Raw genomic sequence first — 23,197 nt, forward strand, 5'->3', positions numbered from 1 at the left:
ACTGGGGAGGACAGCCAAGCATCCAACAGCAACTCATTCTGATGCATTTCTGACTTAAAATCACATTAAAACCATGAGATTCTTACTTAGAATTTATATATTTTGAACTATTTTCCTTCTCACTTAGCATTATGACACATTTCATCTGACCTCTGTTTCTTGAAGTAAATTAGAGAAGAAATTATTTCTTCCCGATTAGCATTGAGGAATTGACATTTATTTAACTTTGTAGCACCGGTCCACCCTACATTTCATAGGTAGTGAAATGCACTTCTAGTAGACCAATTAGCACCAATTTCTGCCCTGTGGGTATTTGTGGATGTGTTCACTTGGTCCATGAATTTGCGATTAGGTTTCCAAATAGCAATGCATGATTTGATCGCTCCCATGATGCCTCCAGGGATTTTTAAAGGGAGCACAATTCCTAATAAAATGTTACACCAGTAGACTTGGCTTGAAGAGCTGCTGTACTAACCCCACTGACTGTCGGGTGCATTCATTCATAGGGGTGCACAGTAGCAAGAGGATGTGAGAGAGGCTGTTTCGCTATGCCCAAAGTGGATTTTCATGCTGTTGAATTTATGCATTTCCCGCTGCTACTCAAAACGCTTGTCTGAATGTTCAGGCAGGGGAGAGTGCTCTCTTGAAAATGCTCTTCTGTTTGTGTCAAAAGGTCTGACCTGTACTCCAGGCCCTGGGCAGAGCTCATTTGCAGACTATGTTAGGTAATCTTAATAATAATAATAAATAAATTAAAACAGGGGAAGATACTAGGTTAATTTTTTTGGCTTAAAAAGAAAAGGGTCATAAAAAGCATATTAGGAGGAAAAAGGATGGTCTTAAAATGAGAAGCAAAATGGGCATTTGGGGAAGATAAATGCAATATCCCCTTCACCCTCAGGAAATGAAATTTTTCTGACAGGGTCGGAGACTCTGCTTGGCAAACCTTCTTAAATTAATTATCTTCTTGACATTTTAAAGGAAGGTTTCAGATTGTAAATTTAACCCAGACAAAGCATTCTTTTTAATCTTGTCAGTATGCAAACTACTTTGCACTGCAGTCTGTGAATTATTTATCAGAGGAACGACCCCAAAGGGCGAAAGGAAAAGGCAGGCGCATCTGATCTGAGATTCCGCAGCTGGATGTAGTTCTTTGCCTTAGATCTCTACCTGTTGCGACTACTTAACTTTTTCTACTTTTGATGTTTTGAATTCCCTGAGTGCTCCTTGACTTAGAGGAGAAGAGATCCAGTACCATTTTATAATGCGTTTATTAAGATGAGTAACGTATGTGGCTCGGTAGGTTTTATGTGGCAGCCACAGTCAGGTTAGTGAGAGGAACATCAAGACTTCATTTCAACATACTCCCACATTATACATGCCAGGCAAGCACTCTTAGCTTCCTGTTGAGCCCATGTGAAATGAGCCTGCTGAGACAGGCTGTCAGGGAAAGAAATTAACTCTTCCAAGTATCAATAAACTGGTGAACATGATATTTCAACAAACATTAACAGATTTAGTTTAGAGCTTAAAGAAAATCAGAATTTACAATGCCAATGACTCATAAAACAAAGTTGTGACTTTAGTACTAGTATTAAGGGTGCTTTGATGAATGATTTGGGATGAAGAGCACCCATACAATGGGATATGCTTACTCCCTTTAAAGCATTACATGTGAATGTTCAGGAGCATACAACAGTGTATTTGGTCTGGGCTCAGTGAAAATAAAGCAATAGGGAATAGTACGAATTGTCTCTAAGGAAAGGGTTTGGTGGCACACCTCAGTTTGCAAAGCAGCCCAAGGTATAGTCCTAGGAGAGATGGTACACACATAGACAATAATGTCCCATTAGGTCTTCCCACGCTCATATATAGCTTCCTCCTCTCGGGAATCCCTGTACTTGAGAGAAAAGTAAGGAACGTATCCCTACCTCCCCTTCTATCATGCAAGGGTGTTTCACTTTTAATAGACACCCCCAGGATGAGTCAAAAGACGGGGAACCCCTGGCAATTATAAATTGATATTCACAGCAAACACAACTACATTTATGAATGAGAAACTCCTATTAAAATTATTAAAAGATATTACTAAAATAAAGAAAACCAGAGAGTAAACTAAAATAAAGTTATAGAGTAGACGTATTTTTTTCTTTGCAATCTCAAGACTACATTGGGCTGATGAATTCTTTTTCAAAAATGTCGATTTGTCATCACAGGAGTGACCATTCATTGACTAATTTCAGATTATCACCTGTGGCATAGGTGTTATTATTCCATCTAGCCTCTTTCTCTAGACAGCTGAGGATGCTGCGGCTTGAAGAGAACTTCTGTCTGCAGCCGGATATCCTGCAGCTAATAAAGCTGAGCTTCGCAGACTGGCGTCTGTGACCCCGAGCTCCGTGTGCAGTGCATCACAAGCGTAGGCTGCAATCTTGATTCATTTGCTAGCTTGTAATTCTTCTCTTCACACACATTTCAGTCTGGTTATAAGTGTGATAAATCTGACACAGCTCACTGAATAAAGGACTGTGGTTTATAAGAGTGTTTTAGAGGTATTTTTCAAGTTCATATTCTTCCTCTGAAGAAGCTATTGTTTGCAGTTTATCTAAACCAAACAAATTAAACGGAGCATATAAATTTGAGCTTCAGGATCCGTTTTCTAGAAGAATCAGTAAGCTGACACTAAGGGTGTAGCACTCTAACAGTCATGAGTAAATTTACTTTGGTTAGTTGGTGCTCTCAGAAGCACAGGCTTACCTACTTCATAGAACTTTAAGGACAAATGCCCTGAGTATGAATGGGAGAAACTGCTCTGGGGTCACCCCTTCAGAAAGCTGCCGCACATACTAATTCAAGGACCAGGGTTCCTTGCTTTTTTGTGGGGAGAGGGATTCCTTCATTCCTGAGTAAGCACCAAATGCAGGTCCACATGCTGATGTCATTATTGCCCGGGTGATGCTGAGGAGGAGTAGCTAGATAGATCCAGAGAGGTGCCTTTCTAAAGACGCAGCACATTGTGCTTCAGAACTGGAAGGAAATGGAGGCCATGTGATCCAAATCCTTTACTTACTAGTAAGTGAAGTGCCCTGGACAGGGTGCCTTAAACCACAGAAATTTATTTCTCAGTTCTGGGGGCTGGAAAGCCAAGATCAAGATACCAGAAGACCTGGTGAAAGCACTTTTCCTAATTCACAGGTGGTCATCTCCTCCTGAATTCTTCTTATGCAGAAAAGAAGGGGGGGGGAAGCAAGCCACCTCCTCATAGAGGAGAACCAGTCCCATGCTCCTGAGCTACTCACCTTCCAACTGCTTCATCTCCAGACAGCAGCCCCGTGGTGGTTAGGCTTCACATACAGGTATTAGAGGGGCACAAAGGTTCACAAAGGTTACACTTACAGCATAAAGAAACAGGTGGAGTTATGTCTTGTGTGAATTAGGATTACAACCCAAATGTCCCAAAACCTAGCATGGCTTTAAGAACTTTCCCTTATATTATCTGTATCTGTGAGGGTTTTCCAGAGAACAAGCACAAAAGTGGAATACAAACACACACACACACACACACACACACACACACACACACACGTATATATAGGAAAAGACAGGGAATTTGATTATAATAAATTTGACTACAGAGATTATTTGCAGGTTCATGAATGGTAATGGCAAGCAGGAGTTGCAGGACACCAATGATAGAGTCCCAACCCAGTAGCCAGAAGACTCAAGACTCAGGAAGGGTCCTAAAATAGGAAAAAAGTCAGTACCTCAATCCAAGGAACACTGTGCAGGAAAAATTCTCTTTTACATAACGAATGGTCAGTTTTGAGCTCTCCCACCATGTTAGGCAGGACAATCGCCTATACTTATTCTACCAGTTTCAGTGTTAATAATATCCAGGAACACCCTCACAGACACTTAGAATGATGGTTAACCAAATATCTGAACACCCTGTCCAATCAAGTCAACTCCCAAAGTGAGGAATGCTGTCTACTACTTTACATATTTGTTAGCAACATTTTTCTGTACATAATAATAATGGTTATTAAAGCACAAAAAATGCAGATGCACCCTGGTTCCTCTATTAAAAGTTACTAGATCAATGAAGTCCATTTATATTTGATGAAATCCTCAATGGTATTTAGTGACTCTGTCCATTGTTTTGAATTGGATATTCAAATTATTCTTTCTTATTCTATAAACTATAAGAGGAAACTCACTGACTATAAATAATATAACTAATCTTAAAATCTAAGTTCAGTGTTTATGTATGTGCTTAAATCACTTAACTCAAAACGTAGTGGCATCTAGGTTGTTATAATTTATCACCTAATGGATGTGAAGAGGCTCAGAAAAGGCTCTTTGAATCATGCAAATGAATAAACATACTTTTTCTAGTACTCTATGAATGTTTAATTCAGAAGAGAACCTTGTCATTCATATCATGAGTAAATTCATTCAGGCTGATATAGTATATTTAAGACAATGTGGATATTGTTGTTTTGAAAATATCCAGAAATTTGCTTCTTCCTTAGCATTGCTTGCAGGGTGGCTGCCATTTCCTGCACAGCAATGCATGCACATTAAATGCCCAGTGTCCTGTCCATTTTACAGGCCTCGTGGCTACTCTCAGACAACAGGTGATGCCCAAGACCATCAGAAAGAAGATCAAGAAGTTCATTGGTCACGAGTCAGACCAATATGTCTAAATCAGGCACTACTGGAGGAAATCCAGAGTATGGACGACAGGGTGCAGAGAAGATTTAAGGGCCAGACCCCTGATGCCCAGCATTGCTTATGGGAGCAACAAGAAAACAAAGCACAAGCTGCCTGGTGGTTTCTGGAAACTCCTGGTCCACAGTATCAAGAACCTGGAAGTCCTCCCCATGTGCAGCTAATCTCATTATGCTAAGATAGTGACAAGGTTCCCCCAAGAGCTGCAAAGTCATCATGGAAAGAAGCACAGCTGGTCACCAATCCTAACACCAGGCTACAGAGAGGAAAATGAGCATACGGCTCACATGCATGTTTTATTTGTGCTTAAATAAAACCACAAAAACTGCCAGAAATAGCCACAAACTCTTTCATATTCTTCTCTCAAGATGTAGAGCTTAATTCCGCCTGGCCTGGAGTGCAGGTTACATTTTCTGACTCAGTTCCTACAAATATATGGCAGACATGATAGCACAGAATGTCTGAGATCCTATTATAAAAGCTAACATAGCTTTCTTGGATTTTTTTTTCTGAGAAAAACCAACTAATATCCTGAAAACACTCCAACAGCTCTACTAAGAGGATCATGTGGTGAGAAACACCCAGCATCTAGCAAGGAGCGGAGGCCCTTCCTAACAGCCATGTGGGAATGGCCCATGATTGATGATTGAAGGACATCTTCTTGCCTCAGCCAAGCTCTCTATTAACTGCAGCCAAGGCTGAGGTTCATGACACTTCATGGTATCAAGAAAGGCTTTGAGTCGGAATCATCTTGCTAAGCGTCTCCCACATTCTCAGTCCAAAGAACCTATGACATAATAAATGCTTGTTGATTTCCACTGCTGAGGTTAGAGATAATTTCTTGCATGGCAATAGATAACTCAGGCACACGAAATCCACATTTCCATCATCATAAAATTTTGTCCGTAAATTTTTCCTCATTTACAGTATGTTCTTGTTATAATTTATAGAGCACGTATTTTAAATAAAAATAGATTTATGTGTGTATCTTTAGAGATAATGCTTTGATATATTAAAACATTATTCTTTCCTATGTGAATACCACCCTAGGCACAAGTGACAAGTTGTCTCTGATGTTCTGCTGACAAACAGAATGCAGCCGGTACTGGAAAAGAAACTAGCGCTACAAGCCTCTAAAGAGCAGAAACTTGAAAGTTATTTTGAGCCCACTTTAATCTTGCTCTCTTCTTTTCCTGGTTAGGATGCTTAATGAGAAAATATAAATAATGGTTAATAATTTCATTTTTGTTTACGTGGCTCATGCATAAGCTAAATGTGCAATTAGTTCTTCTGAATGTTTAAGAAAAACAATTAATATTATTCAGAATTGTTTCCCTGAGATTGAAACGTTTGTGTCAACTCACTTTAGGTTTTTATTTCACTTGCTCATCCATTTTTCTGCACTGAGGCTTATTTAATGGTGTTTCTATTCTCTGTGTAGTTCTGCATTTTCACTCATTTCAAATGACTCTCCAGTCTCATCTCTTCCCTGAGGATTTTGTTCTCCCCCTCCAGCCAACACCAGTCCTTCCCTCTCCACATGCCAAGAAACACAGCTCGTGCACATATATAAAAGTATTGTTTATCTAACTTCCAATTATTTTTACATTGTTATGCTTTTCTGCCATCAATTTTTTACCTCTTATGGGTTTTAACTCTAGCACTGTGCTTGGTCCACAGGAAGCCCAAGGTGAACCTGCAGTACATCAGACTGACTTTCGTCTTCGACTATCTTTGCCTCATAAGATCTTAACTTCTGCTTTTGGGAAGAGCTGATCCGATACTAAAACCAGTTTATACAATAGCCAGAATGCACAAGCTACAGAAAAAAGGAAATAGCAAAAGAAACCCGGCCGTGGCACTCTCACGTACACCTTCTGAATGCATTCCAGAATATACCTTCACTCCAGATCCACAAGACCACTTTGTCTCTTCTCCATATTGACAGAAATAGGTAGACAGCATCACTGCCTCTTTTCATTAAAATTCACTCTTATAGTTGTACGTACCTGCCCAGTCAGCTCAGTTGATCGCTGTCTTATGTCTCACTGTGTATTTCTGCATCTTGGAGAATCTCAGTGTCCCCCAGTGCCCACTGCAATATATTTTTCAGAGACTTTCTATTGTCTGTAACACAGTTGGTAGAAACTGGTAAATGGTTTTATCTTCTGTATGAACATTTGTTCATTGTTCTTCTTAATCTGACATTCAGTATTTGCTTTACATCATTGACAGCTAGCTGTACTTTTTCAAATAGTTGAGACAGAGGGAAAAATCGAGAGAAAATAGGGAAGAATTGCTGATAATCCAGGTTTAGGAATATTAATGGTAATAATTTCTCATAATAAAAGAGGAGAACCAAGATTAGTAAAAATATGCAAAGCAAGCCTTCATCATCCACACAGTTGTTATTTTGGTTTTCTGATTGGAAGCCTGTCTCCTGTCATCATTGGTACACAGGAGCATTTTGAGGTGATTTTCTTAGCCCTAGAACTAATATGCAGGTGACAAAAGGCTTTAGAAAATTACATTCTCCAAACTTTCCTTTGCTGAGTCATTTGTCTCCTCCATAACCTGTAAGGTAAACAGCTTTTGCTTTTTATGTTTCAAAAACTGTTTTGTTTTGTTTTGTTTTGTTTTGTTCCCTCAGAATCCCATACTTCATGGCTTTATCAACATCCCAATTGGAGGAAATCTTCCATACAAAGCCAAAAGCTTTCATCAGGTTAAAGTGGCATTCGGTTGATATTTCTGATTTCTTTATGGTCTCTCAGTGAAATTTTGTGTTTGGCAAGTCAAGAGACAGGCAAAGTCAGGGTAGCCTTTTGATTATAGTTGCAATTTAAAGTCTCAAATTTTTCTTACAAAAACATCAAGCTCTTCCCCTTCAAAGTCATCTTGTATGAAATATAAAGGGCAGAAAGTAAGAGATGGGAAGCAAATATGAGAACATTTTAACTAAAGTGGAAAATACACATGGACGGGACAGGACAGGACAGACAGTCACCCAGCGGTGGAAGTACTGAAGGCTTATCATTTTACCCTCTTCAGGGTTTTGGATGACTCTTAAAGAATACGTCTAGGATTTCTAAAAGAGGAAAAAGATGGAAGGAAAATGGAAGGAGATACAGTCAAAGAGAAAACATGGAAGCATGGGGGCAGGGACTTAGCACATTCAGAGAAAGCTGAGAAAGCTTCAGGATCTGGAGGAGGGCATGGGGCATGCTGAATAGCAAGATTCTGACAAGGTGAAAGACTTCAAGCACTGCCATTTACACAAAACACAAAGACATGTAGGCGGCATACCATGTGCTCTGTACTAGATGAAAAATACAGCCTCAGGCCCAGGCTAAGGAAGCTTATGATCCCTCTGTCATGAGAGCATGAATGGGATCCTATGTGGGGATGTACTGCTAGAGTTTATTGGATCATAATTCTGTGATTTTACCATAGATTTTACTGGATCACAACCTTATTAGATCATAACTCTGAGAAGATGTTTAGGGTTTTGTAGGAATAGGGAGGCCAGTTACAATGCTGTGGCAATGGTAAACCAGATTATGTTGAAAGGAATCAAATAGGACAATAATGGGAGGAGGAAAAGAAAGGCTGTGTTTGGGTTTGGGGTATGTTTTTCTGAAGTAGAATTAACGGGATTCTCAGCTAAATATAGGTGGCCTGTGGAATGAATAAGGAAACCCCAGAGTCGGGGGCAGAATGAGTGGCAGCACAGGCCACGGAGGAGGACAGAGCAGCTCAGGAAGTAAAGGAGTTGGCTCCTGCCTCTGCAGAGCTTCGTCGTGGTTTTCTAGAATTTCTAGCTCTAATCATCAGAGCTACCCTTTCCCTCCCCTGCCCAACAGTCTCCCTGTTACTTTTCTTGACTCAAGAACTTTGGTAATGTGGAGAACAGGGCAAACTAAGGGCAAGATCAGTGTGCGTGCAAGGAATGTGTAAGCCCTGGTTCTCCATACCTGACCAGCACAGGTGAAAAATGACCATGACCTCTGGAGCCTGACCTGCATGATGCTGAACACCAGGATTCTTCTGCCTGTCTGTTTTATTGGTTTTAATTTCTTATTTGGTTGTCATATGTATAAAAACATTTTCACTAATTAGCTACAAAGACTGTAAAATTGTTTCTAATTTTGGTCATTTGCAGGGCTGGATGACTGTGTGGAGCGTCTCCTATCAGGAAGGTGGTCTTCCCCAAATACCTTCTCCACTGTTTGAAATTCCAACATGTATGAGGCCGTTATTTTCCAAACAACATCACCTTACAAACGTACAAGGGTGTTAATGTGCTTATAGTGAAGATGGCATGCACTCATGCTTAATGTCTTTATTTCTGCTCTTTCTTATCTTCAATATTATTCCCGTATGGTTGATCTCATATTTCAAATCGGAGCAACTATTATTTCCTCTGCACACATTTCCTTAACTTCCCCCTGTGCTCCCCAAACAATACACACATGCATGCACACACAATTTTTCCTCAGATAATATACTTCTCTTGTCCCATGTTCCCTTGCCTCATATATGTGCTTCTATTAAGGCAAATGTCATGTCACATTATCTTGTTAGGTTTCCTCTCCAGTGACAGAATGAACTAAGAGAGGGTGGAGATGAAAGCCTTTCACCATACATTTTCATAGTGAGGTCGCAGCACACTGAATCATAAAGAGTAGATAAATGTTTATTGCTGAATTACAACCACTATAGCACCCTTGAACAAGTGATTCCCCTAGGCTCAGTCAAGATAATAAGATCAGGATAGGAGTCCGACTTCAGTTTATAAACTCCAGAGATGCTCATGCCCCCCAGAGCTTTGGTGGAGAAGGAGGCCATGCTCCCATCTGACTCCAGTGGGAAAGATTTCCGTGATCAATTAGAGACAGAAGAAGGGGACAGCAGCAGCACATTCATTTCCTATCCCTGAACTGGGTTGTGTTCTCAGTAAGGTAATCATTTGCTCACTCAACAAATCATCATGCGACCGGCTTTGTTGCTAAGCACCAAAATGTTCATGCAGAAAATGAACATATACAGCCCCTATGGACAGGGATCCCAGAGATCTAGAAAGTAAGTGGTGTGATACAGCCTGTACTTTACACAATTTTATAATAATAATTGTATAATATTTGTAAGAGGACTAGAGAGATGGCTGAGTGGCTAAGAGTGCTTACTGCTCTTGCAGAGGACCCAGGTTTTATTCCCAGTGCCTACATGGTGTCTCACAACTATCTGTAACTCCAATTACAAAAGATCTGATGCCCTCTTCTGGATTCCATGGGTTCCTGGATGCACATGGTTCACATAAACTCACATAGGCACAAACTCTTATACTATATACACAAAATAATAAATAAGTAAAATCTTAGAATTAAAAAGAAGCAGAGAGCATATACATGACCTGCCTTCCAGATCGCTTGGGATATAGGGTGTATTTAAGAGAATCCCAGTCCCCAGGATAGGGACTCCATTGTGACATTATTGCCTGATAAAACTACCCATGTGTTCTTCTGAGAAGTGTCTATGGAATGCCTAATACAACCCAGTCTATATGGTAGACATCAGCCTATATGGTAGACATCAGCCTATATGGTATGATAATAGCAAGTAAAATAATATAAAAGAAAGATGAATATTGAACAAATAATCACATAATCAAGCTTGTAGTTACAAATTATGAGTGAAATCTTCGTGCCTAAATTCCATTTTGTTTACATTCATACCCAACAATCTTCTAAATGTATTGTTGTTCCCTGCATTGACTTTGGGGGGGGGTCTTTTATTGAGACAGCGTCTCTTTGTAGCCACAGCTGTCCTGGAACTCACTATGTAGACCAGGCTGACCTTGATCTTCTTTAATGAGATAGGACTACATTGACACATAGCTATTCCATTCTTATTATCTTGGTACATTAATAAATGAGCTTAGCAGTACCACTTAGTCTGAGTGTTAGATGTTATACATCAGTCTTCCAGAATTCAACCACTTGTAAGCTAACAAGTCAGTGCATTTTTGGACAGGAAATAGTCTCACCTGGATTGTTTTGATCTTAGCAATCAGTCATACTCAGAACTAAAATCCATTAATATTAGTTAATGTTGTTTTCACCATAAAATTCTCATGGCCTTAAAATCACCAAATAATATACTCACAACTGAGATGGTTTTACATTCCATATGGTGGAGATGTCATTTTTCACATACTTTTACATATTTTTAGGTGTTTTAGTTTTTTTTATTCTTACACAAACTTGCTCTGATTTTGTTGGGATTCAGTGTGACCACCTATAGATGACTGCTTTATCTCCAAATCCACCTATATTCAGTGCTATGCTGTAGTGATCTCCCTTCTAAAATAATGCCCCTTGACTCCTTCACTTTATTGGAACGGGTGTTATAGAAATGATAGTCCCATAGAAGCACTGGAGATCACAGAAGCTGAGCTTTGCTTTGTTTGCTTCCGTCAGGTTCCATTTCCTCATGGTGTGGGAAGAGCCTCCTCAACAGCCTCTTTCTCTCTGCACAGTCCCCTGAGGAGCTGAGAAAGTCCCTTAAAGCGGGAATCCCAGCTCAGCTGACACCTGGCCATGTGACCCTGAATAAGCAACTGCTTACAGAAGAATGGCCTTGATGCTTTTCTCAGTGCCTTGTAATATGCCCAATGGTGCCTTATCAGCTGCCAGATATTTTACTAGTGCAACTGTGGACAGGGCTTAAAATGGCCAAAGTAACCAGAGGACAAAGAACAGGCTCTCCCCAGACATTTCAAATTCCAGTCACTCTGCGTATCCTTGCATAATAATGTAAATCCCTTCACCATCCATCTCCCCATTTGTATAATCGGGGTTATTATAGTGCTTGGCTTGAGCAAAAAATTATATACTATAAGAAATATATAATTATATAGGCAATATAGAGAGGTTCAGTAAAGTTTTTTTGTTCATTATTTTTGTTTTATAACTGATGGTAGCAGTCTACGCAATAACCCAAAGTAACTCTAAACCCTTTCATGCTCCTTAAAAACAGGCAGGGAGAACTGCTGTAACCCTCCCACCAAACAATTTTCCCACAACTTTTCCACCATACAATTCCTCTTCCTTGGATTATGCCCCTTGCCACCCTCCCATCACAATTCCTGGGTACCTTACTGTCCACCTGACTTAGCCCTCTCTAGCCTGTCTACAGCTCCTACCGGGGTCACCAAAGCTGCCTTCTAATTTGCAGGGGAAGTGTTTTGCTTTCTAGTGGTAATTACCTCTGCCACATCTGTGTTTACTTAAAAACCTGTGGTAAGGTAATTAGCAGGCAGCTGGCTAAGCCTTAGATGATAATGTACCTGACATTTGGGTATCTCTTTTCTAGAAATCATTTTATTTTACTTTATTTCACATACATAGTCAACAGACAGTAATGGCAAATAGTCTCTGTGTGGAACATAATTAGGATTCATTTGCATTGGAGAGATTTGCTTTTTAAAATGTGGTTGGGTTCAAAATAACTGCTTTTATACCTGGAGTGCTTTTAGATTGCAATGGTTCTTCACTTATTACCAAACATTTATGGAGGGTCTGTTGTGCATAGGACCCCAGGGACACGTGGTACAAGCACAATGGAAGTCTGAAATCCTGCTTCTCCTCAGAGATTTTGAAGTTTGAAGGGAGACGGGCATCAGACAAACAGATGTCTGATATAAGGAGACACTCTGGAGGACAGCTATGAGCAGAGTTCTGAAAGGAAAACAGTTGTGGACATATTTATTGAGCATACACAGGATTTCGATGACAACTTTTCTAGACCTAAGAAGGTAAACATAAGTATGAAGGTTTCATAACCTTGATGCAATACAAATCATTGATAATCAAAAGCTAAGACTCGGGTGATGTGAACTAGGCACCAAAGGCATATTTAAAGAGGCACTGAAAATACAGGTGTTGCCATAAACCTTTGGGGATGATACCCACCTGGGAATACATCCCCCTTCTATCTTTTCTCCTTAGAATGAGTTTCTAGTTCCAGCCCTATAATAAAAGATCTAGGAGTATCCACAGAGCCTGTACACTCTTGGAGGAGTCCTACAGTCCCTGAGTATTTGTTAATTTATTTTAAGATGAGGGATGATCATCTCTCCTATAAAGGTTAATTGTCATCAATTTGACTGAATTTGAAATCATAGGAGACATACCTCTGGGCCTGTCTAATAGAGTATTTTCAGAGAGTTTTAACTTAGGAGAGAAGACTCATTCTGAATGTGGGCAGCACCATCTCATGGGACGGATCCCAGACTGAATGAAAAGGGAAAGGAAACCAGTGGCTCACCAGTATTAATCTCTCTCTGACTACAGACACAATGTGACCTGCTGCATCACCCTTCCACCACACCTTCTGTGCCATGATAGAATTGCATCTCCTCAATCACAAACCAAAAATAAAAAACTTTCTTCTTTAATTTACTTGGTCAGTTATTCTGTCATAGCAGAAGGAAAGGTAAATAATACAGAAAACAGCGGCAGAGCTAAACCTGATCATGCAGGGCTTTGGAAGTGATCTGCACGAATAATGTAGATGAGTTTGGAGCTTCAGGGTAGAATGCTGAAGCCAGAACTTAATGGCCCATTCTGGTGGGAGTTTGGAAGACCAACATGCCAAAAGAAATATGCACTGTGAATCTGGCTGATGAAGGTTCAGAGGGGAACAAGAACAGAATGTTGCTTTCTGGCAAAGAATCTGATTGCATACTGCCCGTGTCCTAAAAAACTGAATGAGTCTGAATTCAAAAGTAACAAAGTTGTCCAGTGGAGGAAATTTCAAGACAGTGTAACATCCAGGCTATGTCACAGTTACTAGTCACTGCTCTAAAGTGAAAGGGAACAGAAAGATATGAAAAATGTGCAGTTTGGTAAAGTGCAGAAGAGACTCCCAGATATTAGAAATGCCTGAACTGTGGAATGTCCACTAAGGAAAGCTGCAGGCATGGAATAGAACTGTTCAGAGAAAAAGAGGCCTTTAGAACTACAGGGCCAGTGCTACCCACAACCCCTGGAGTCTAGAAAATGCTACCACCAGCTTGCTGTGCTGGTTAGCTTTTGTCAAGTTGACACAAAATCAGACATAACTGGGAAGAGGGAAGATCAGTTAAAGAATTTCCTCTGTCAGACTGGCCTGTGGGCAAATCTGTGGGGCATTTTCTTGATTTTTAATTGATGGCCTATTCCACTGTAGGTGGTAGCATCTCTGGGAAGGTAGGCCTAGGCTATATACGAAAGCTAGCAGAGTGAGCCAGAAGCAGCCAAGCCAATAAGCAGCATTCCTCCGCGATCTCTGCTTCAAATCCTGCCTTCAGGTTTCTGCTTTGAGTTCCTGCCTTGGCTTCCTTCAAGGATGGACTGCAACATAGAAATGTAAGCCAGACAGACAAACCCTTTCCTCCTCATGCTGACTTTGGTCATAATGCTTATCACAGCAACAGAAAGCAGCTAGAACATTGGACAAGGAGCTTCAGGATTTGATGTTTGCCCTGTTGGGTTTTATATTACTTGGCCTGGTATTTCTTCCCTATGTTCCCATTTTCTCTTTTGAACAAGGAATGTTTACTCTGTGACATTATACATTGGAAGCATGTAACTTGTTTTGTTTTTACAGAGGCTCACACTAAAGAGATTGCATGGGTTATTAAAAAAGGGACTTTGGACCTTGGGCTTTTGAACAGTGTTAGAACTATTAAGCTTGGGGCACTGTTATAGATGAACTAAATGCACTTTGCATTGAGACCGTGTATTTGTTACTTCTCTGTTATGTTGCTGTGATAAAACACAGTGACCAAGGGAACTTATGAAAGGAAGCATTTATTTGAGCTTACGTTTCCAGCATGTGAGAGTCCATAATGGTGGGGAAGGCTGGAGCAGAAAGCCAAGGGATTGCATCTTCAAGCAGGCACAGGAAGCAGAGTATGACTGAAAATCTGGCAAGGCTTGAGAACTCTCAAAGCCGCCCCTAGTGATGTACCACACCTCCTAAAAGTTCCATGACCCTCCTCAAGCAACACCATAAACTTGGACTATGTGTCCAAAACTTGGGGCCTATGGGAGGAGACATTATCACCCAAACTGCCATAGATGGCCATGAACCTGTGAGTACATGGGTGGAATGTTATATTTAAGATACGTTTATGTGTAAAGTTGACAAGGGATAGACTTGTAATGCTAATCTTCACTGTCGACTTGGCTACAATTGAAATTACTTTGAAGACACACCTCTGGGCATGTCTGGGCAGTTGTTTCCACAGAGGTTTAACTGAGGAGGGAAGACTCATTCCAAATGTGGCCAGCATCATCCAATGGGCTAGAGGCCCAGAGCTAACAAGAAGGAGGAAAAAAAGAAGCCAACTGTGATGCTTAATCATCATGGTCAACTTGACTATGTTTAGAATCACCATGGAGATACATGATGGGGTATGCCTTCATGGTATTTCCAGAGGATTCAACTGAAGAAGAAAGAACCATCCTGAATATGGGCAACATTTTATCTGCCTATCACAAAGGAGAAAGTGAGCTGAGCACTGGCACTCCAGTTTCTCTGAATTCCTGACTGCGGATGCAGTGTGATCAGCCATCAGCCACCCCCTGTTCTTGCCACCATACCTTCAATGACATGATGGAAGATCTCCCTTTTTAAACCATGGGCCAAAATGCACCCAATTTCCTGGCATTGCTTTTGTCATGTGTTTTGTTACAGCAATGAGAAAAGAAACTGAGATATCTCCAAATCCTTAACTCCTTTACCTCCCAACAACAAGTCTTGTGTCTGACTTCACCTAACCCAGTAAGAGGAACCCACATCGAAGAAGATTGCAAAGGAAAATTAAACTTTTAAGTTCTCATTACCACAGTCATGACAGCAATGTCTTATAACCATCCAATGTTTTCTTTGTGTTGAAAAAGCTATTTACACCTAGGTGTTCTAAATTAAGTCCTCTAGGGAAAGAAGGTAATTTGGTACTAAGACCTAGAAGACAAAATACTTAATGGATCCTTTTATTCTTGTGACTAAAACTAAAGATTGTTGTAGAAAAGACAGTGAAAGGACATGTCTGTGGAGCAACTCACAAAAAAAAAGCACACAAAAGAAGGGGGGGGTTGATGACATGTCTGCTGTTACACAAGTCATATATTGAGACATAACAATTATCTCAATGGCTTAGGCAGGGTAAATGTGCACGATAAAATCTTATTAAGACAAGATCACTGAAAGCGTAGAAATCACATAGTTAGATAATTGCAGAGTAAACCTGAATGATAACAGCAGATGGGCAATGCTACAGGAGTGCTTCCACACCACCCGATGAGATAATGCATATAATATTTCATTTCTATTCTTCAGCTACTCCTGTTCCATAATTGCCTAAGGATAATCATGTGAGAAGTCCATAAGTTTCCCAGTTCACTTCATTGAGCATCAGTGATTTGTTAAGTGGAGCAATTATTCAAATTTGACACTATTTAAAATTTGTCACCACTGCATCTTTATTCCCCTGAAGCCTGAACAGCTCTACTCTCTGCCCCCAGTTGGTCCTCCCTTTTAGCCTTGGGCCCAGGCCAGCTCTTGTGCTTCTGCCTCAGATCTCTGGACTATCCTCTTAGTCTAGACCTGCAGACTACATCCTGATCCCCTATATTCAGACCAACTCAGTTTTCCAACTTAGTTTGTTAAACCCTCCACATGTTGTCCCCACCCCCTCCTTGCCCCTGACCTCCTGATCTGCCTGCTACAGACCTGCCTACTTCTCTGGTAAGTCAGATTTTGCCCACTGTATGTTGATTCCCTGACAGCCTGAACAGCTCCATTGTCTCCCTACACTTGGTCCCCCTTCTAGCCTTGAGCTCAGGTCCGCTCCTGCTCTTTTTGCCCCAGATCTCCAGACTACCCTTTTAGTCCAGACCTGCCCACTGGGTCCTGATTCCATGCACCCAGCCTAACTCAGTCCTACAGCTTTGTTTGCTAGACTTTCCACAGGATATTGTGACCCCTGTCTTGCCCTTGGACCCCCTTCTTATCTGCGTACCACAAACCTGCCTACTACCCAGACCAGCCACTACTCTGTGAGACTCTGAAGCACACTCCAACAAACTTTTTATACCTGAACAAAAAGGAACCAAGATACATCAAAAATATAAACAGAACCAAACTTTAGCTAAACAAAGGCAGAATAGAATTTCCTATCAGACATACAACCAACAAAAGACATCCCTATGCCCAAACAGCAATGCAAAAACATAAATAATATGAAAAACCAAGAGAATATGTACTGAACAAAACCCACCAGTCCTATAGAAGTGTACTGCAATTAAAATCACTCTGAGGAGCCCCATGACACAGAATTTAAAAGAACAATCAAATATCATCAAAGAATTTAAAGAACACACAACTCCAAGAACTCAAAAAGGATGGGCATAAACTTGTGACAGAAGCTCAAGAAAATGCAAATATGTGGCTGAATGAAATAACAAAAACAATTCAGGACTTGAAAAGTTAATTCACAAAAGAGATGGAAATAGTGAAGAAAACCCAAGGCAAAATGAAGATGAAATTGAAAAACTCAGTAAGACAATTCAAAACAACGGGGGAAAGTCTCACAAGTAGAATGAATGAAATGGAAAACAGAATATCAAGCCCGGACAACAAAGTTGAAGAACTGGACTCCTCAAACAAAGATTATAATTTTTTTAAACACAGGAATGGAATACACAGGAAATGTGGAACACCATTAAAAGACCAAATCTACACATCATAGGCGTACAAGAAGGGGAAGAATTTCAGGTCAATGATATTGATCAGATCTTCTACAGGATTATAGAAGAAAAATTCCCTAAATTAAGGAAAGACATACCTATGCAGATACAAGAAGCACATAGAACACCAATTAGACAGGAACAGAACAGAAACTCCCCACATCATAGCATAGGACAAACACTAAATGTACAGAAAAAAAAAGAGAGAGTGCTGAAAGTTGCTAGAGAAAAACAAAGTTACATATAAAAGAAAACCCATCAGAATTACAACTGACTTTTCAATACAAACTATGAAAACCAGAAGAGCCTGGACCAAAGTATTCCTAGGTCTAAATGACCATGGATGCCAACCCAGAATACATTACCCAGAAAAATTATCTCTCATAGTGGAAGGGAACAGAAAATTTTCCAGCACATGAATAGGCTGAAAGAATTGAAGTCTACCAAATCAGCCTTACAGAAACTATGCAAAGCAGAACAAAGGATAGGAAGATAGGAATGACTGTATGAAGAGGCTACAGAAAGAAAACAAAGGACAATATAATTATAGAAACACAAAATAGGACCAAGAAGACAAATTAAAATGACAGTAACAAATACAAATTTTTCAATATTACTGTAAATATCAATAGTCTGAACTCCACTGTCAAAGGATAGAGGCTAGTAGAATGGATTAAGAAAGAAAATCCAGGGATGGAGAGACAGGTCAGTAGTTAAGAGCACTGGCTGTTCTTGAAGAAGTCCCAGGTTTGAATCTCAGCACTAACATGGTGGCTAACAACCATCCATAACTCCAGTTCCAGGGGATCTGATGCCCTCTTCTGTCATCTGCAGGCATTGCACAGCACAGGTGCATTTACATACATTCTGGCAATACACTCATATCCATAGAATAAAAACTTTAAACAAAGAAGAAACAAAATACATCTTTTAGTTGTCTTCAAGAAACTCACCTCAATTTCAAGGATAAGCACAAGTTTAAAGTGAAAAGATGGAAAATATTCCAAGCAAATGGTGGTAAGGAGCAAGCAGGTGTTGAAATTCTCGTATTTGACAAAATAGGCTGCAAATTAAAACTAATCAGAACAGCTAAAGAGGGTCACTTCATTCTAAGCAAAGGAGCAATTGACCAAGAGGATATTACAATCATGAACATTTATGCACCAAACTCTGGTGCACCTAATTTCAGAAAAATAGTACTGAAGGACTATAAAAAGCAGATTAACCCAACCCAATAATAGTAGATTACTTCAATACCACACTATTTCCACTAGACAGATCAACTGGACAAAGAATAAACAGAGATACATCTGAATTATAGAACATCTTACATCAAATGGACCTAATAAACATCTACCAAATATTCCACCCAAGCACCAAAGAATATACTTTCTACTCAGCAGCCCACGCAAGTTTCTCTGCAGTTAACCATATACAAGGGCACAATACTGGGGCACAAAACAAACCTCAACAAATACAAAAGATTGAAATAATTCCATGCATTCTATCAGACCACAATGCAATAAAGCTTACAATTAACACCAGAAGAAGCCCTGATAACCACATGAACACATGGAGATTAAACAACACACTCCTGGATGATGAATGCATCAAAGAAGAACTTAAGAAAGAAATAAAAGTATTCCTAGAAATAAATAAACATGATAATACAACACAACAAAACCTCTGGGACACTTTAAAAGTAGTCCTAAGAGAGAAGTTTATAGCTCTAAATGCCTATTAAAAAACCAGAAAGTACATATGAATGACTTAAAGTACAACTCAAGACTCCAGAAAAGCAAGAACAAACAAAATCCAAACCAATCAGACAAGAAGAAATAACAAAAATAAGAGCAGAAATTAATGAAATAGAAAGAAAGAAAACAATACAAAGAATCAATGAATCTAAGAGCTGGTTCTTGGAAAAATTAAACAAGATAGACAGATCCTTAGCCCAGATAACCAAAAGAAAGAAAGAACAAATCCAAACTAACAAAATCAGAGATGAAAGGGGAAACATCACAACAGATACTAAAAATATTCAGAACAGTATAAGATAATGCTTTCAAAACCTATACTCACAAAAGACCCCAGAGAGCCAAAGCAATCCTTTACAAAAACAGCAATGCTGTGGGATCAGTATTCCATATCTCAAACTATATTGCAGAGCTATAGTCATAAAGACAGAATGGTACTGGTACAAAAACTGACATGTACATCAATGGAACATAATAAAAGACCCAAACATGAGTGCATGCAATTTTAGCCACCTGAAATTTGATAAAGGTATCAAGAGCACACATGGAGGAAAGACAGTATCTTCAAAACCTGTAGAAGAATGAAATTGTACCCCTATCTTTCACCCTTCACAAATGTCAACTCCAAATGAATTAAAGACTTAAATATAAAACCTGAATCTTGGGCTATAGAGATGGCTCAGAAGTTAAGAACACTGACTGTTCTTGTGGAAGACCCGGGTTCAAATCCCAGCACCCACATGGCAGCTAACAATTGTCCGTAACTCAGTTCCAGGGGATCCGAGACCCTCTTCTGCCCTCGGCAGGCATTGCATGACACAGGTGCACTTACCTACATGCAGGCAATACACTCATATACTTAAAAATAATAAATAAAATATTAAAACCTGAAGCTCTGAAACTGCTAGAAGAAAACATAGGCCATACACTACAAGATATAAGTGTAGGAAAGGACTTTCTAAATTGGACATCAGGTGCTCAGGAACTAAAAATCAACAATCAACAAGGGGGGCCTCATTAAGCAACAAAGATTCTATACAGCAAAAGAAACAACCAAGGAAGTGAAGAGGAAACCCACTGAGTGGGAGAAAAATCTTCACCTGCTACACATCAGATAGTGGATTAATATCCAGAATATACAAAAACTCAAAAAATAAAGAAACAAAAAAAAAATAACCCAATAAAAAGATAGGCTATAGACCTGAACAGAGAGTTCTCAATGAAGAAATAAAAATAGCTTAAAAACACCTTAAATGTGCTCAACATCCTTAGTAATTAGAGAAATGTAGATCAAAGTACTTTAAGATTTTATCTCACTCCAGTCAGACTGGCTAAGATCAAGAGAACAAAAGACACCAAACTCTGGTGAGGATGCGGAGAAAGGGGAACACTCATTTTCTGCTGGTGGGAATGCAAACTTGTGCAACCATTATGAAAAGCATTGTGGAGAACTCTTAAGAAACTATAAATGAATCTACCATATGACCGGGTCAGACCACTCCTTGGCATATAGCCAAAGGACTCATCCTACTGTAGAGCTACTTGTACATGCATGTTCGTTTCTGCTCTTTTTCACAATAGCTAAGAAATAGAAACAACCTAAATGTCACTCAACTGATGAATCGATAATGAAAATGTGTACTCCACACATTGGCGTTTTCCTCAGCAGTAAGAAAAGATAAAATTATGAAATTTGCAGGTAAATGGATAGAACTAGAAACTGTTGTATTAGCTGAAGCAAGATCCAGAAATGCAAGTGACATATGTTCCTGCTCATTTGTGGTTCTTAGTGCCAATCCCTTATATGTAAGTATATATCCCGATGTACCCACAGGATCCAGGGAAATGGAAAGGAAGCATGGAGGTAAAGGGAAAGAAATACAAATATACCATGCACCACTCATCAAAGAAGCTTCTTTTTGAAACAGATGGAGGCTATTACAGAGTTCCACAACTGGTCACACACAGAGAATATATGCCTGGGAGATGCCCAGTCCTAAGTGATACATCTAGTGATACATCTACAGTGGAACCTCCACACCTAGGGTTCACAGAACATAGTAGAACAGGGGGTAAGAGAACACTAATACATCCCTCAACTCTCACCAGCAAAGCTTCCTCATACAACAGAGTGTGATGCACACAGAAGGCCACAACTAACCAAGTTTTAGAGAATAAGAGACTGCAGAGTGCCTTTCCCTGGATAGGACTCCTACATTAAATCTCACCCACTAACTGTTCAGGTACCATGGTGAAAGAGGGTGCAGGAAGATTGTAAAACCGGGGTTTGTGCATGACCACAGAGGCTTTTAGGTCACTGGGAACTTTCTCGTATGAACTTGCAACAATGGTGACAGCATGCACAAGACCCATGCCAACTCAATCAGACAAAAACTTATCATAGAATGAGGGCAATGCGCAACAGGCCCCAGCCTTAGCTGAGGTACTGTTGGCAACTGATTACTGCTGGATGAGGGAGAGTGGATCTTCTTTCAGGGAGAGACTCTAGATAGGCTGACTAGACTCCAGTGGATGGGCAACAGGCCCCAACCTTAGCTGAGGTACTGTTGGCAACTGATTACTGCTGGATGAGGGAGCGTGGATCTTCTTTCAGGGAGAGACTCTAGATAGACTGACTAGACTCCAGTGGATGAACGTGCACCAAGAGACATCTGAGTGCAAATGCTCGACCAGATAGGGCTTAACATAAATGACAGCGTACATGAAAACTGGTGGGAGGCATATAGTGGGGTACAGGTGGGGGAGAAGATACATTTGATTAAGATCTATTATATGAAATGCACAAAAAACTAAATAAAATATATTTTTTAGTCACTTAACAGTTTAAGTATTCATTGCCATATTGAGCTATATATGTGATATTTTTTCCAGAAATTTTTAATAGTGTTGGGACTACATTTGACTTCCCACTGTAGAGCCTTGCCAGGGCAATCTTCACTCCCCACTGAGCCCCATTCTCCCATATCCTCAAAGCCTCTCCTCCATGTTTTCAGGCCTTCTGTCTCATATGTTCAGGAATCCTCATTTCTGACACAAATTAAATCTCACCTGGGAGCTGGCAGTGCTCTGGCAGATCACGATGCCCCAGAATACAGGGCTAAATCTGGAACATAGAAGGTTCTTAATACACATCTGTTGACAGATTATGACTATCATTATCTAACAATGTAGTAAATTCAACTGATAAAGTGATCCTTTAAACACAAATCATGTTTCCTCTGATCATAATTCTCCAAGCACTTCATATGTCACTCAGAGTAACCAGGGTTCAAGCACTTGCAATGGCGAGATGCCCCATGGAACCCAGTGCCATGATCCCTCTGCTCCATCTTCTAGTACTCTCCCCTTTTCACTCTCCTCTGGGAGTACAGTGACTTCCATAGTGTTTCTTTGTTATTAATGTTGTTGTTATTGTTATTTGATTGATTGGTTTTTGTTTTATGTGTATGAGTGTTTTACCTAGATGTATATAAGTGCACCCATGCTGTGCAATGTCCATGGAGGTCAGAAGAAGGCATCAGATACCCTGGAACTGGAGTTACTAACAGTTGCTAGCCATCTTGGTGCTGGGAATCAAACCTGTGTCCCCTGCAAGAGCAGCCAGTGCTCTTAGCCACAGAGCCATCTCTCCAGTCCCTTTATTATTATTCATTCCAGGAATACTGGCTCATGGGGTGTTGTCAAGAGACAACATTCTCTTGTCTCCCTCAGATAGTTCATCATTTTCTTCCCACCTTGCCCTTCTAATGAGGCCACCTTGCTGGTTTATTCAGCAATCTGACTCCTCTAAGCCCTGTCACTCCCCATATGCCATATTTCCTCTTCTTCCCCACCTTCTATCGTCTTTATTTTTCTAAAATATTATATAATTTGCCTATTAATATCAGTTAA

The sequence above is a fragment of the Nannospalax galili genome, unplaced genomic scaffold (genome assembly GCF_000622305.1).
Source record: "Nannospalax galili isolate Female #2095 unplaced genomic scaffold, S.galili_v1.0 scaffold202, whole genome shotgun sequence".
NCBI classification, from domain to species: domain Eukaryota; kingdom Metazoa; phylum Chordata; class Mammalia; order Rodentia; family Spalacidae; genus Nannospalax; species Nannospalax galili.